Source organism: Macrobrachium rosenbergii, chromosome 18 (genome assembly GCF_040412425.1).
Source record: "Macrobrachium rosenbergii isolate ZJJX-2024 chromosome 18, ASM4041242v1, whole genome shotgun sequence".
NCBI lineage: Eukaryota > Metazoa > Arthropoda > Malacostraca > Decapoda > Palaemonidae > Macrobrachium > Macrobrachium rosenbergii.
Genome location: NC_089758.1, coordinates 883,133 through 898,149, shown reverse-complemented (window position 1 = coordinate 898,149; position 15,017 = coordinate 883,133). Strand labels below are relative to the sequence as shown.

The window sequence follows — 15,017 nt, the reverse complement described above, 5'->3', positions numbered from 1 at the left end:
TGTTCATATTTGTTTAAATTAATTCTTAAGTCTCTTAGTACTTCATTTTAAATGCTCTGCAGCCATATCTGTTTCTTTCATAAGTAGACCCATTTCTTTTCTTTATGTGGAACTAGCTTCATATAATGTAGACTATGAACCCTGGATTATTTTTAGATAAACCCTTGCATAATTAGTTAATCGTGTTTGCATCTCTTTACTGCATAGCTCGTTTTATTGGAAATGTTTACAGTAAATAGCTTATCTGCTTTTCTATCTTTATTGCATATTCAAAAGGCTTAGTTGATTGGTAAAAAGTAGTATGGGGTATTTTATTAATATATGTATGGAAGAAAGATTTGATGGGTGAAACAGATTTGAACTGGGAATTTGCATTTTTATGCAGAAGTTCATATATAAATTTGTATTTCATATTTTAAATGAAAAATAGAAGTCCAAATAGATGAAAAAATATTAGCTAATTCAGTTATATATATACAGGCAGTCCCCAGTTAACATGAGGGTTCCATCCCGGCCGAGCGCAAGCTAACTGAAAATGGCGATAATAGCGCTGTTAACCGGATATCAGTGCCATTAAATGGAGATTGGCGCTGAAATCCCCACTTAACGGTGCTGTTAACCCTTTCATATCTGCATAGTTATCACATCACTGAGGCACATGAGCCCCGAGGTGTCTGGGAGCGCCGAGAGAGCGAAAAAATAATTATTTCAAAATTCAGCAAAAATAGAAATTTTATGCCAACAACGTTCATTTTGCTGTCCTTTTTCTAAATGTTTATATTTTATGGTGGAATAGTCAGAATAAGAGTCCCAGCTCTCTAAATACAAAACAATGTGAGTTATTTCAAAAAAAAAAATCTTTACTTATTTTTATATTTTCGTTCAGTAACCCCAAAACTATGAATGTCAGGCGAATGAATTATTTTTTATGAGAAAGCCAAGAAAATTCTCTAAATATCGACATATAAAAGAATGCAAAACGAATAAGTCCAGCTGGTGAAAAAATTGATAGAAAAAGGGGCAAGAAACAGAGCGCTCTCCCCGGTATGGTGAGAATTATCGCTAGAAAAAGTTTTTTTGAAGAGCCCTCTCTCGGTTATTTTTCATAGAAATTACTTTGTAAATATACGAAAATGTAGAGGAAAAGTTGTAGAATAAAGTGAAAGTCAACAAAAATGGCTTTGGTAACGGCAACAGTTTCATTTTGACGTTATAAATTGATTGAAAAACAAAAAAATGTTACCGTTGTCAACATTATCGTTCCTAGCTCAAAATCTATACCAGTTAGGCAATGGATTATTTTTTTATGAGAAAGCCAACAAAATTCTCTAAATATTGATATATAAAACAATGAAAACGAATAAGTCCAGTTGGTGAAAAATTGATAGAAAAGAGGTAAGAAACAGAGCGATTTTCGATGGTGATGGTGAATTATCGCTAGAAAAAGTTTTTTTGAAGAGCCTATCTCGGTTATTTTTCATAGAAATTACTTTGGAAATATACGAAATGTAGAGGAAAAGTTGAAGAATAATGTGAGAGTCAAGAAAAATGGCTTTGGTAACGACAACAGTTTCATTTTGACGTTATAAATTGATTGAAACGAAAAAAAATGTTACCATTTGTCAACATTATCGTTCGTAGCTCAAAAGCTATAACAGTTAGGCGAATGGATTATTTTTTATGAGAAAGCCAGCAAAATTTTCTAAATATTGATATATAAAACAATGAAAAACGAATAAGTCCAGTTGGTGAAAAATTTATAGAAAAGAGGGTAAGAAACAGAGCGATTTTGCCCGGTATGGTGAGAATTATCGCTAGAAAAAAAGTTTTTTTGAAGAGCCCTATCTCGGTTATTTTTCATAGAAATTACTTTGTAAATATACGAAAAATGTAGAGGAAAAGTTGAAGAATAATGTGAGAGTCAAGAAAAATGGCTTTGGTAACGACAACAGTTTCATTTTGACGTTATAAATTGATTGAACGAAAAAAATGTTACCGTTGTCAACATTATCGTTCGTAGCTCAAAATCTATACCAGTTAGGCGAATGGATTATTTTTATGAGAAAGCCAGCAAAATTTTCTAAATATTGATATATAAAACAATGAAAAACGAATAAGTCCAGTTGGTGAAAAATTTATAGAAAAGAGGGCAAGAAACAGAGCGATTTGCCCGGCGTATGGTGAGAATTATCGCTAGAAAAAGTTTTTTTGAAGAGCCCTATCTCGGTTATTTTTCATAGAAATTACTTTGTAAATATACGAAAATGTAGAGGAAAAAGTTGAAAAATAATGTGAGAGTCAAGAAAATGGCTTTGGTAACGATAACAGTTTCATTTTGACGTTATAAATTGATTGAAACGAAAAAATGTTACCGTTGTCAACATTATCGTTCATAGCTCAAAAGCTATAACAGTTAGGCGAATGGACTATTTTTTTTATGAGAAAGCCAACAAAATTCTCTAAATATTGATATATAAAACAATGAAAAACGAATAAGTCCAGTTGGTGAAAAAATTGATAGAAAAGAGGGTAAGAAACAGAGCGACGGATTTGCCCGCGTATGGTGAGAATTATCGCTAGAAAAAAGTTTTTTTTGAAGAGCCCTATCTCGGTTATTTTTCATAGAAATTACTTTGTAAATATACGAAAATGTAGAGGAAAAGTTGAAGAATAAAGTGAGAGTCAACAAAAATGGCTTTGGTAACGGCAACAGTTTCATTTTGACGTTATAAATGGATCGAAACGAAAAAATGTTACAATTGCCAACATTATTGTTCCTAGCTCAAAACCTATAACAGTTAGGTGAATGAATTATTTTTTTATGAAAAGCCAACAAAATTCTCTAAATATCGACATGTAAAAGAATGAAAAACGAATAAGTCCAGTTGGTGAAAAATTGATAGAAAAAGAGGTATGAAACAGTGTGCTTCCAATAATGCAATCCCACATACAAATCCCACAATAAAAAAATGTAAAAAAAAATGCAAGATACAAACCCACATACAAACCCCACATTTTATAAAAGAAAAATAACATACAAACCAATATTCAAACCCTACATTTAAAAAAAAAATAAGATACAAACCCCACATTATAAAAAAATGATTACAAAATATTAGAAGAGAAACATTGTATGGGAAAAAATTAGAAATATTCATAAAAACCCATCACCAGAAATTTGAATAATGTACTCACCAAATATCGTGACCCCTCTTGAATTCCTATATACAACTCCTCCCTCAGGTGAAGGGCCTGCCATCTGAAGGGTTGCTGAGGGAGGAGGAAGCTGCAGGAGTTAGATGATTATCCGTGGTCTCCCTGCACCTCTTTTGGCAGGGCCTGACCCACGTCTTGGTGAAGGCTTGAGTTGCTTCTCTGTGTGGTATCTGTAGAAGCAATTTCTTGGTGCCCTACACAGAGGAACTCTACATGCCTTACACACCCATGATGTGTCCTTACGTATGCTATCTAGCAAGCAGACGTGGCATCTCAGCTGTTTTCCCTTGATGGAGGGAATCTCCCTTATATGAATGAGGCAATGTTCCCCTGGTGCAAGACGCTCATAGTTCTCCAGGAAGTTGGCACGCCGGCGTGGCACACCTAACAGTTCCGGTTCAATACTAGCAGCAGAGAGACCAGCAGCAGAGAGACCAGCAGCAGAGGGACCAGCAGCAGAGGGACCAGCAGCAGAGGGACCAGCACCAGAGGGACCAGCAGCAGAGGGACCAGCAGTAGAGGGACCAGCAGTAGAGGGACCAGAATCAGAGGGACCAACGTTTGCAAGAGAAGGGGGCACAGAAGAAGTACGAGGAAGAGGAGGAGAAGGAAGAGGAGAAGGAAGAGGAGAAGGAAGAGGAACAGGAGATTCAACAGCAGCCTCAGGAATGTCAACAGCAGAATCCATAGAATCGGGATCATCAGGCTCAGAATCTTCGCCAGCAGATGCAGCAGCAGCAGGAACAGGAACAGGCAGGACATCTAATCTGTCAGCTACAGGTAGGTCAGGTAAACGAGCAAAAAAGAAATATCACTCAAGGGCCAGTCTTCATGTTGAAGTTTGTAAGTGCTTCAGCACATTCATACATAAAGTCAAGAAGTTTGATTTTCTTACTTTGTGGGTGGTATTTGGCAAACATAGCGTAAGCATTCAGTACTGCCATCTGCAATAAATAGAAAGTAAACTTGCGGGTCCACTTCATTCCCTTCCTGGCCATTGAGTAATATTTCATCAGCTGGTCAAACAGGTCTACCCCACCCATATACTGACAGTAGGTGCCAATAATCAAAGGTCTGTTCATTGTCACTGTTTCAAGACTTGTACCAGTAGCCCGTCTTACTCGCCTCCTGTGCACAAACTCTTCTGTTTCTGCATTGCAGGCTGTAGTGATCATTGTCACTAGTCGAATGTCCTGCCAACAGATTACGAAGACGTTCCCCCTCCTACGGAAGTGCATTGAATTCCGAGGCACCCGTTGACGAGTCAAAGACTTTAGAAAGTTAGGTGCTCCCTTCCTTACAAGACGAAGTGTCCCTGAACAGAGAACACCATGAGAATACAACTCCTCAGCCAATTCAATAGAGTTGTAGTAGTTATCCATGAAAACATGGTAACCTTTGTCCAAGAGAGGGCCCATTAGTGTGAACACAATGTCCTTCAAGGTTGAGGTACTTCCTCCATATGTCAGGAAGTCAACAACGTATCCGCTCTTGGCTTCACACAACATATAGAGTTTGATACCATACTTGGAAGGTTTCTGAGGGTTGTAGGTCTTGATAGACAGCCTACCCTTGTATGGCATCAAGCCCTCATCCAATGGGACATTTGTTCTGGGGTGTAGGTGGCCCTAAATCGTGCCTTCAGGTAATTGATGACAGGTCTGACAAGGAATAATCGGTCGTTATTATCTCGAGGGATGGCCTTTCTGTTAGCTGTATGAAAGTACCGGTTGATGGCATCAAACCGGTTCCTGGACATTATCCTAGCAAAACCTGGCATTGAAAAATTTTGCCTGTCTGCCAGCACATTCGCCTCTCTGGTGCCGGAAAATCCCCATGATAATGATGAGGCCCAGGAACATAGCCATCTCTTGCAGTTACAGGCACCCAGGATCCCTTGTCCCCACGACACATCTCCTTACGCATGTAATGTGCATACGCATTAGTTTCTGCAGCCAAGTATGCCAACAGCTCTCTAGTAATAAAGAGCTGGAGAAATCCGAGAAGTGTCGTAGGGGTAGGGACATTCAACCCTGGCATACCTGTGAAAGGCAGAATCACTGGAGGCGTGAGGATCCTGGGTCCACTCATCTACATCATGGGTTGGTTGCCTGTCACGGCCGCTCATCCTCGAAGTTCCAGACCTCCTCCTTCTTCGGGAACGTTCACCTCGGGCACGACATGGGACCACCTACATATACACCATCACCAGCACCCTCTGCCTGGACATCAGAACCACTGCTTTCACTACTACTACTACTCCTCCTAGCACGCCCACGGCCTATTTGAACCCCTGAGGCATCACCAGAACCCAAGGCCTCATCAATCCCAGCATCACTAGGGACACCATAAAATCCCTCAAAGCTTCCTCATCATCACTAACACCCTCCCACTCCCTGCATCACCGCCTTCAAGGAATGCCTCAAAATCAAGTGAAGGCCTCCCAGGATCAGCAACAGACACAGCAGCACCCTCAAGATTTATCACTACAACACCATCATCACCAACACTCCAAGCATCACCATCTCCTCCCCAACACTACTCACAGCATCTCCAACACCACCAGCATCACCATACCCAGCATCACCATCTCCTCCAACACTGCTCCCAGCATCCCCAACACCTCCAGCATCACCATCTCCTCCTCCAACACTACTTACAGCACCTCCAACACTGCTCCCAGCATCCCCAACACCTCCAGCATCACCATCTCCTCCTCCAACACTACTTACAGCATCTCCAACACTGCTCCCAGCATCCCCAACACCTCCAGCATCACCATCTCCTCCTCCAACACTACTTACAGCATCTCCAACACTGCTCCCAGCATCCCCAACACCTCCAGCATCACCATCTCCTCCTCCAACACTACTTACAGCATCTCCAACACTGCTCCCAGCATCCCCAACACCTCCAGCATCACCATCTCCTCCTCCAACACTACTTACAGCATCTCCAACACTGCTCCCAGCATCCCCAACACCTCCAGCATCACCATCTCCTCCTCCAACACTACTTACAGCATCTCCAACACCTCCAGCATCTCCCCCAAAACATCAACACCAGCAGGCCCTCTCACAAACTTACCTGTCGTCTTTTCTTGGCATATATGCCCTTCTTCTTACCCTTACCCTTACCTTTACTCGCTATACTTACACCACCTGTTGCACCACTTGAACAAGCATACCAACAGAAGCACCAACAGAACCCTAATAACACCAGCTTCACCAACAAAACCCCAACAGCAGAAATACCAGCAGCATCTCTCTCCAACTTACGAACTTTTTCTCTCTCTCTCTCTCTTACCTCTCTCCCTGATGCTTACGCCACTTGTTCCCGGTACTTCACCAACACTAATTGCGGCCTCTCTGAACTCTTTTTATACCTGTAACACATTTTCTAATGCTACAACTCCTGTAGCCATTACCTCATCAACATCACTCCACTCAATCATTTCATCATCAGCATCAATCACTTCAGGACCGAATCTTCTTCCTCAAACTCGAGACGAAGCAGTTCCATGGCTTGTTTGCTTGGTGTGAGGTTAATCCTTTGAGCCTCCAAGAAAAGTCATAATCCATTAGCATACTCCTTATCTTGGCATCTTCTGAGATTCAGAGCCCTGCCTACTAAAAATCTAATCTTCTTTTTTTATGAGATGCACTAACGCGTTTTGCGCCACTTTTCCGTAAAATCTTCGAATGCATCTCGAAAAGTGTTGGCGCCACGGCACGATAAACAAAAGCCCGTGTTGACAGCAGCTCGCACGTGTGGTCACCGAGAGAGAGAGGCGTGGGTGGAATCAGCTGATTTCATTGTGAGAATTTTACTACGCCTGGGATTTGAGCATGCGCATTACATGAACTACTTAGCTGGCTGATTGATACCCAAGTTACACGGTCCAAGGTATGATCTACCTTTGGAAATCGGTACTTGTCCTAAAATAAAAAAAATTTACCCCTACCACGCGATCGAAAAATTTCGGTAAATTATAGTAAAATTACGTCAGTCAGACAAGAGGGGGTTAGGGTGATTATCCGTAATATTACGTCAATTGGACAGGAAAGGGTTAAATGGAGATCGGTGCCAAAAGTCTGGTTAACAACATTGCTAGCCAAGAGCACTGAAACGCCAAGTTAACCGATGCCACCAGTACGCTGGGACTGCCTGTGTATATATATATATATATATATATATATATATATATATATATATATATATATATATATATATATATATAATTATAATATATATATATATATATATATATATATAATATATATATATATATTATATATATATACTGTATATATATATATATCACAAATTACTACATATATGAAAAATAAGAGACCAGCTTCACTTTATTTCAAGTCATTGACAAAGGACTGATACAGAGTATTAGAAGTCACAAATATATATACTACAGAAACAGTACTAACGAACATACACAACCGTTTGAGACCACAGATCCACCCACAGGCTGGTGTCAAGGTAGGAGTGGCCTTCAAAACTCATATGGCTAAAATTCACAATATACTCTCAGGGGACAATACTGATAAATGTACCGACCATAGGAGACTACAGATCCACACCTGACAGGTGTCAGGTAGGGGGGGGGTGGAAAACTCATTAGCACAGCTGCCCCCATACTGTGTTTACAAATATAATCGTCTTTACTGCCTACCTTAAAATTTAAACAATTTGCAAATTTCTTTTGATATTAAAGGATCAAGTTTATGCATCTCTTGACTGATATTCATATTATGGCTGTAACTTTCTTTTATAAAGCTAGATTCAATGATATTCCTTTTCAGTGCATTATTAGAATGTGCAATCCCTTTTGCCCTTTCCCAGTTGATAGCATGATTGTTCTCACTAAATGTACAAAAATACCACTGTTCCCTTGTGCATATCTCACACATTTTTTATGCTGCTCTATCCTCTTTTCCAGTGCTTTACCCATTTGGCCAATGTAAAAGTTGTCACAAGACTTACAGAGAATTTTATATATTTTATATATATACATATACGAGGGTAAGTCAAAAGTTCCAGGAAAAATTGTTGAATGATGTATTTATTACAGAATGAAACAACCCAAATACTTGGTAAACAATTATCTGTGATGTAGTGATCATATAGACTTGTTACCTCAGTCATCCCTTGCTACCGTGGTGTTAACATCTGCTTCAGAAAAGTAACTTCTTGAACCCATGGAAAATAAAAATTTTGAGATGAGAGCTAACATCAAGTTCCTGACCAAGCTTGATTGGAAACCAGGAAAAAATTATTGAAGCTTTGCAACAAGTTTATGGAGATTCTTCTCCATCTAAATCAGTTGTTTATGATTGATAAAGCGATTTAAGGATGGTTGGGAGGACCTCAAAGACAACCCAAGAGAGGGAAGACCATCGACTGCAAGATCGTCGGATTACTATCGATATGATAACTAATGAAACTGGGATCTCCCATGGTTCCGCATTTTCAATTTTAAATGAAAATCTTGGTTTGAGTAAACTTTCAGCACGTTGGGTCCCAAAAGCGTTATGAAGACCAACTGCATCAAAGAGCTGAACTTTTCTCTTGCAGTTTTAATTAAGATTGAATCAAATGAATCAGAGTTTTTTGACCGGATTGTTATTGGAGATGAAACTTGATCCATCAATATGACCCAGAAAGTAAAAATTCAATCAAAGCAATGGTTACCAAGAGGTTCAGCTGCACCAGTGAAGTTCAGAGTGGCGAGATCTGCCCAGAAGGTTATGGCAACAGTGTTTTGGGACTCCAAAGAAGTGATTTTGATTGATTTTTGAAGGACAAAAACAATCACCGGGAACTACTACAAAGGTGTTTTGCAAAAACTGAAGACTGCATTGGCTAAAAAAACGTCGAGGAAAGTTGCACCGCAGAATTTTGTTCCATCATGATAACGCTCCAGCACATTCATCAAGGGTTGCAAGAGAAGTCCTACTGGAAATTTAGGTGGGAAACTCTTCCACATCCTCCTTATAGTCCTGATCTTGCTCCTTCAGATTTTTCCTGTTCCCAAAACTCAAGGAACACTTAAGAGGAGTCCGGTTTGAATCTTTGATGCTGCTAAACATGCAGTTTCAACATGGTTTAATAGAAAGGCCCCAAATTTCTACAAAGAAGGGTTGCAGAGGTGGAAACAGCGCCTGAAAAGTGTATAGAGTTAGATGGTAGATATGTAGAAAAATGATGTTTGAATTTCCTTAAATAGAGAGTATATTGAATTTTTCCTGAACTTTTTGACTTACCCTCGTACATATATATATATATATATAAATTTCTGACTCACATTTCGGGATGAACCCAGGTCTCTCAGGTGGAGCAGGGCGTTACCACTGGGCCACACAAGTCTAAAAGAAGTTGGAACCTGAGAGCAACTGCACCCAAGGAATTACCTGGGCAAGCCAACTGCTTGCATACCAGCCAGTTTTCCCCAACTTCCCGACTCAGCAGTGACCCAGTGGGTAACGCCCTGCTTTCCACCTGAGAGACCTGGGTTCGATCCCCGACGTGAGTCAGAAATTTATTTCTGTTCCACACGTGATTGTGTGTTGATGATTTCTATCTTATTCACTCAGAAGGGATAATTCGAATGAAATGTTGTCTATTGGGTCATTGCTGAGTCGGGAAGTTGGGGAAAACTGCTGGTATGCAAGCAGTTAGCTTGCCCAGGTAATTCCTGGGTGCAGTTGCTCTCAGGTTCCAACTTTAGACTTGTGTGGCCCAGTGGTAACGCCCTTGCTTTCCACCTGAGAGACCTGGGTTCGATCCCGACGTGAGTCAGAAATTTATTTCTGTTCCACACGTGATTGTGTGTTGATGATTTCTATCTTATTCACTCAGAAGGATAATTCGAATGAAATGTTGTCTATTGGGTCATTGCTGAGTCGGGAAGTTGGGAAAAACTGGTATGCAAGCAGTTAGCTTGCCCAGGTAATTCTTGGTGCAGTTGCTCAGGTTCCAACTTCTTTAGACTTGTGTGGCCCAGTGGGTAACGCCCTTGCTTTCCACCTGAGAGGCCTGGGTTCGATCACGTGAGTCAGAAATTTATTTTCTGTTCCACACGTGATTGTGTGTTGATGATTTCTATATATATATATATATATATATATATATATATATATATATATATATATATATATATATATATATATATATATATATATATATATATATATATATATATATGTATGTATGTATGTATGTATGTATATATATATGAAATTTTTATCACACCGTGATTTATATACAATCATGAAGCTACAAATGTCGCTTAATATCAAATTCACGCTACCGGAATATTCCAAGGAGAATTATCACCAAGGGGGAATTTATATATGATAAATGAATTGGTACTATTGGGACACGAGAATTTGAACGTTTGTTCGCGGCTCCAGTGGACGCATTACTACTCGAGGTAACGCCCACTGGAGTCGCCAGAATAGCTCCGTGTCAGGGTCTGTTTTTAATAGTCATGATTTGTATATATATATATATATATATATATATATATATATATATATATATATATATATATATATATATATATATTATATATATATTATATATATATATATATATATATAATATATATATATATATATATGTATATATAAATATATATATATATATATATATATATATATATATATATATATATATATATATATATATATATATATATATATATATATATATATATATATATATATAATCCCACACATGGAGGACACTATAGTAGGCAGGAGAAGGGGCTAGGAACACATACAGAACAGAATACATTTATTTATTCACGGCGTTTCTTGACCCGTGGTCACATCATCAGGACATCATCTACAGTTATAAATTAAAGGGTTATTCAGCATAAATAGTTAAAAGTAAATATACACAAAACATAAAAAACTTAAAATAGAAAAATCAGTTGAACTTAAACAACGCACTTAAATACATTTACATTAAAACAGTAAAGAAAACTTAAAATGTAAACTTAAAATGAACTTAATAAAAACTGAGCTTAATAAAAAGGAACTTAAAAATAAACTTAAAAAGGTAGAGCAGAAGGTGCACCTCTCAGGCTGAAAAGGAAACACACTAAAAAGAAAACAGCATAAAAACAGGAGGAGGAGGCGGACAAATGTAAACAAACAATCGCATCATGCTGTGAATAGGGAACAGCCGATGATTTGGCAATTTTAGCGCCGGTACAATTCTTTTGATGTTGAGACTCTCCAAGAGAAGCAGTTCTCCAGGTTCCTTAGCTTGGCCAATTATTCTAAAGTTGTTTGTATTTTATTGGCGTCTTGCAACCTCTAGCGTGATCTATATTCAAAGTTCGGGATTAGACAATCTGCAACCGTATGATAACTCACGCCCATGTGAGAATCGTTTTTTGTTTCCAGCCTTCAAGGATCGGCTCTGTCCCTTGATGACGCCGGGCGCCGATATGAGCATAAGTGCCCGGATGTAGTTCCGAATTACGTTGGTTCCGACTCGGCGCTCCTCAAGGTCAGGGCCGATTCTCACATGGGGCGTGAGTTATCATCAATGGTTGCAGATTGTCTAATCCCGAACTTTCGAATATAAGATCCCACGCTAGAGGTTGCAAGACGCCAATAAAATACAAATAACTTTAGAATAATTGGCCAAGCTAAGGAACCTGGAGAACTGCTTTGTTGGAGAGTCTCAACATCAAAAGAATTGTACCGGGCGCTAAATTGCCAATCATCGGTTGTTCCTCTATCCATAGCATGATGCGATTGTTTGTTTACATTTGTCCGCTCCTCCTCCTGTTTTTATGCTGTTTTCTTTAGAGTGTTTTCCTCTTTCATCCTGAGAGGTGCGCCTTCTGCTCTACCTTTTAAGTTTATTTTAAGTTCCTTTTTATTAAGCTCAGTTTTATTAAGTTCATTTTAAGTTTACATTTTAAGTTTTCTTTTACTGGTTCTTTAATGTGTAAATGTATTTAAGTGCGATTGTTTAAGTTCAACTGATTTTCTATTTTAAGTTTTTTTATGTTTTGTGTATATTTACTTTTAACTATTTATGCTGAATGTCCCTTTTTAATTTATAACTGTAGATGATGTCCTGATGATGTGACCACTGGTCAAGAAACTGGAGTTAATAAATGTATGTACTGGTTCTGTATGTGTTCCTGCTACGCCTTCTCCTGCCTATATATATATATATATATATATATATATATATATATATATATATATATATATATATATATATATATGGGGAACCTCGATGTTTTTTCTGGTTGGTAGAGCCGACTTCATAAGAAGTCTGTGTCATGGTTTAAACAAGAAGCCGTCAGCCAGGGTGGACACTTTGCTATCCGTAGACACCCGGGATTATGTATGTAATCAACGGATGGGTTTGCTGAAAGCAAATGGGTGTTACAGACTAATACACACACAAACAAAGCCACCCAACACCTTTAAAAACATAACAGACGCCTTACACGTCTCGAACTGTCGGCCTAAACCGCTCATGTCTCATCCCTGCTGGAAGAAAGGGAGCTGGGGATTTGTCAAGATACATATACACATGTGCTACTGGGGTCTAAGCAATGTCAGGCAGGGCAGCGATCGAGGCTATGGCCTACCCTCTAACGCTAAATCAAAGTCTCAAAGAAGGCATCGTGGCTTACCCCACATGAAAATGGGAAAAAAGACTAAACACGTTAAACAAAGAAGAAGATATATATATATATATATATATATATATATATATATATATATATATATATATATATATATATCAGTAATAATTTACAGTTCTACTTAACGTCATTTGTGCCATAACGATCTTTTACGGTAATTGTTTGTTACTGTACGGGATGGTTGAAATACCAGGTAAAATGTATTGCTGTTATCCGATTCGGTTATAAGGAAAACAGCAGTATCTTGTCGTGGTTGTCTATGGCTGTAAGATTTACGCAAGAGTATAACATTACTAACAATACTTTATCATTCTCTTTTACTTAACTAGAAGATGGATAAAGAGATGAAGGAAAAGTTGTCCATTGTAATTTATTCTCTCTCACTGCCTGATTACACTGCTGCCTGCGCCCACACGAAATTTACAAATATTTTATAAATAATATTTCATATCGGTATTAATTGCTTACCCCATTGCAAAATCGAATTATCGTAACTCGAGCATGACCTGAGTATTTTAAGACTTTTATCACAAAAAGTGCATTTAGTCATGAAAATGAGATGAAAGTACAGTATTTAGGGAATATTTCTCAGTGAAAAATACCGCAAATGGGCGTATTTTCAGTGAACAATCTTAGATACGTTCCAAGAGAAATCTGTGAGTACATGAGTCCACGAATACGGGGTTTACTCTATAATATATATACATTATATATGTATACATATATATATATATAGATATAGATATATATAGATTATATATATATAAAATATATATATTATATATATATATATATATATATATATATATATATATATATATATATATATATATATGTACACACACACACAGTAAACCCCCGTATTCAAATGGGTCTCACATTCATGGACTCACCTATACGTGGATTTCTCTATGGAACACATATGCAATATTAGCTGAAAATCCACCCATTCGTGGTATTTGTCACTGAGAAATATTCACTAATTACTGTATTTTCATCTCATTTTCATGACTAAATGAACTTTTTGTGATAAAACTATTAAAATACTCAGGTAGTGCTCAAGTTATGATAGTTCACCTTATGATAATTCGATTTTGCAATGGGGTAAGCAATTAATGCTTTCAGTACAGTGTAGAGGCCAGTAATGCATTAGCTGAACATTTTACATAAACCAGATACTTTTCCATAGTACCATTATCACTTCAGGGAACAACATGAGCCTCTTGATTTTTCATTTAACAGAATACATCCCCAGCCCCTGACGAATTTTCTTGTAATGGTAAAACATATTTCCGTAAATGCAAAGAATTTCATTACTGTAAAAGCATTATCAGTCAAAAATACTGTAATGTGATTGTAGTTTGCCATGGTTTGGAACCTTGCAATCATTTTAGTATGATAAAGCTATGAGAAGACAAACTGTTAGTAGCATGTTACTGTCCAGGATTTCTAGCATCATATCTATGCAAGTTGAAAAAGATTCTGATTGTGAGGTTATATGGTTTTGTCATAGAAAAAGAAGGTGTCTTGTCATTTTGTAGTTTGCCTATAGTTCTTGTTTATGAAGCTTCACATCCAAACTGCATCCTTGATCCATATTTTTGTTTTTTTTTACCTTGGCAGACAATCCTTAAAATTGCAGCAGATTTGAGACTAAAGGGAAAACTGTATTTATTTGTCACAGTTTCATTAGGTGAGAATTAGTAAAGTTGTATGTGGAATAAAGTCTCAAGAAGGAGTCCCCATGGGTATTGCGCAGTGTGTAACCCTGTTTGCTTTGATAAAATGAACATTCTCCATAATCCTTAAAGGCATTCTAAACACCCATTATTTCACTGACTTGTCTAGAACAAGAATGACCTTGAATGGCTTCAGATTGTCAGGTGTGAGATAGTTTGCCTTCTTTCTTATACTATAGCAATAAAGTGTGTTTCTTGAAGTAGCATTTTAAAATGTGTCAAAGATGCTGCACTTCTTAGGTATAAATACTCTTAAGTATTTCAGTTTGTTTAAACCATTACATTTTTCCTTTTGATTTGATTGTTTGATTGATTAAAATTCAGATATTCAGTAAATTTTAATGAATAAATTACATGTATTTGAT

At 37.7% G+C, this 15,017-nt stretch overlaps 1 protein-coding gene across 14 annotated transcripts in view; it reads left to right on the top strand.

Moving 5' to 3' along the window:
* The window catches only part of LOC136848008 (protein GOLM2-like), a 147,509-nt gene that overhangs the window by 50,373 nt on the left and 82,119 nt on the right, over window positions 1–15,017 (top strand). The gene's annotated exons all lie outside the window — the stretch shown is intronic.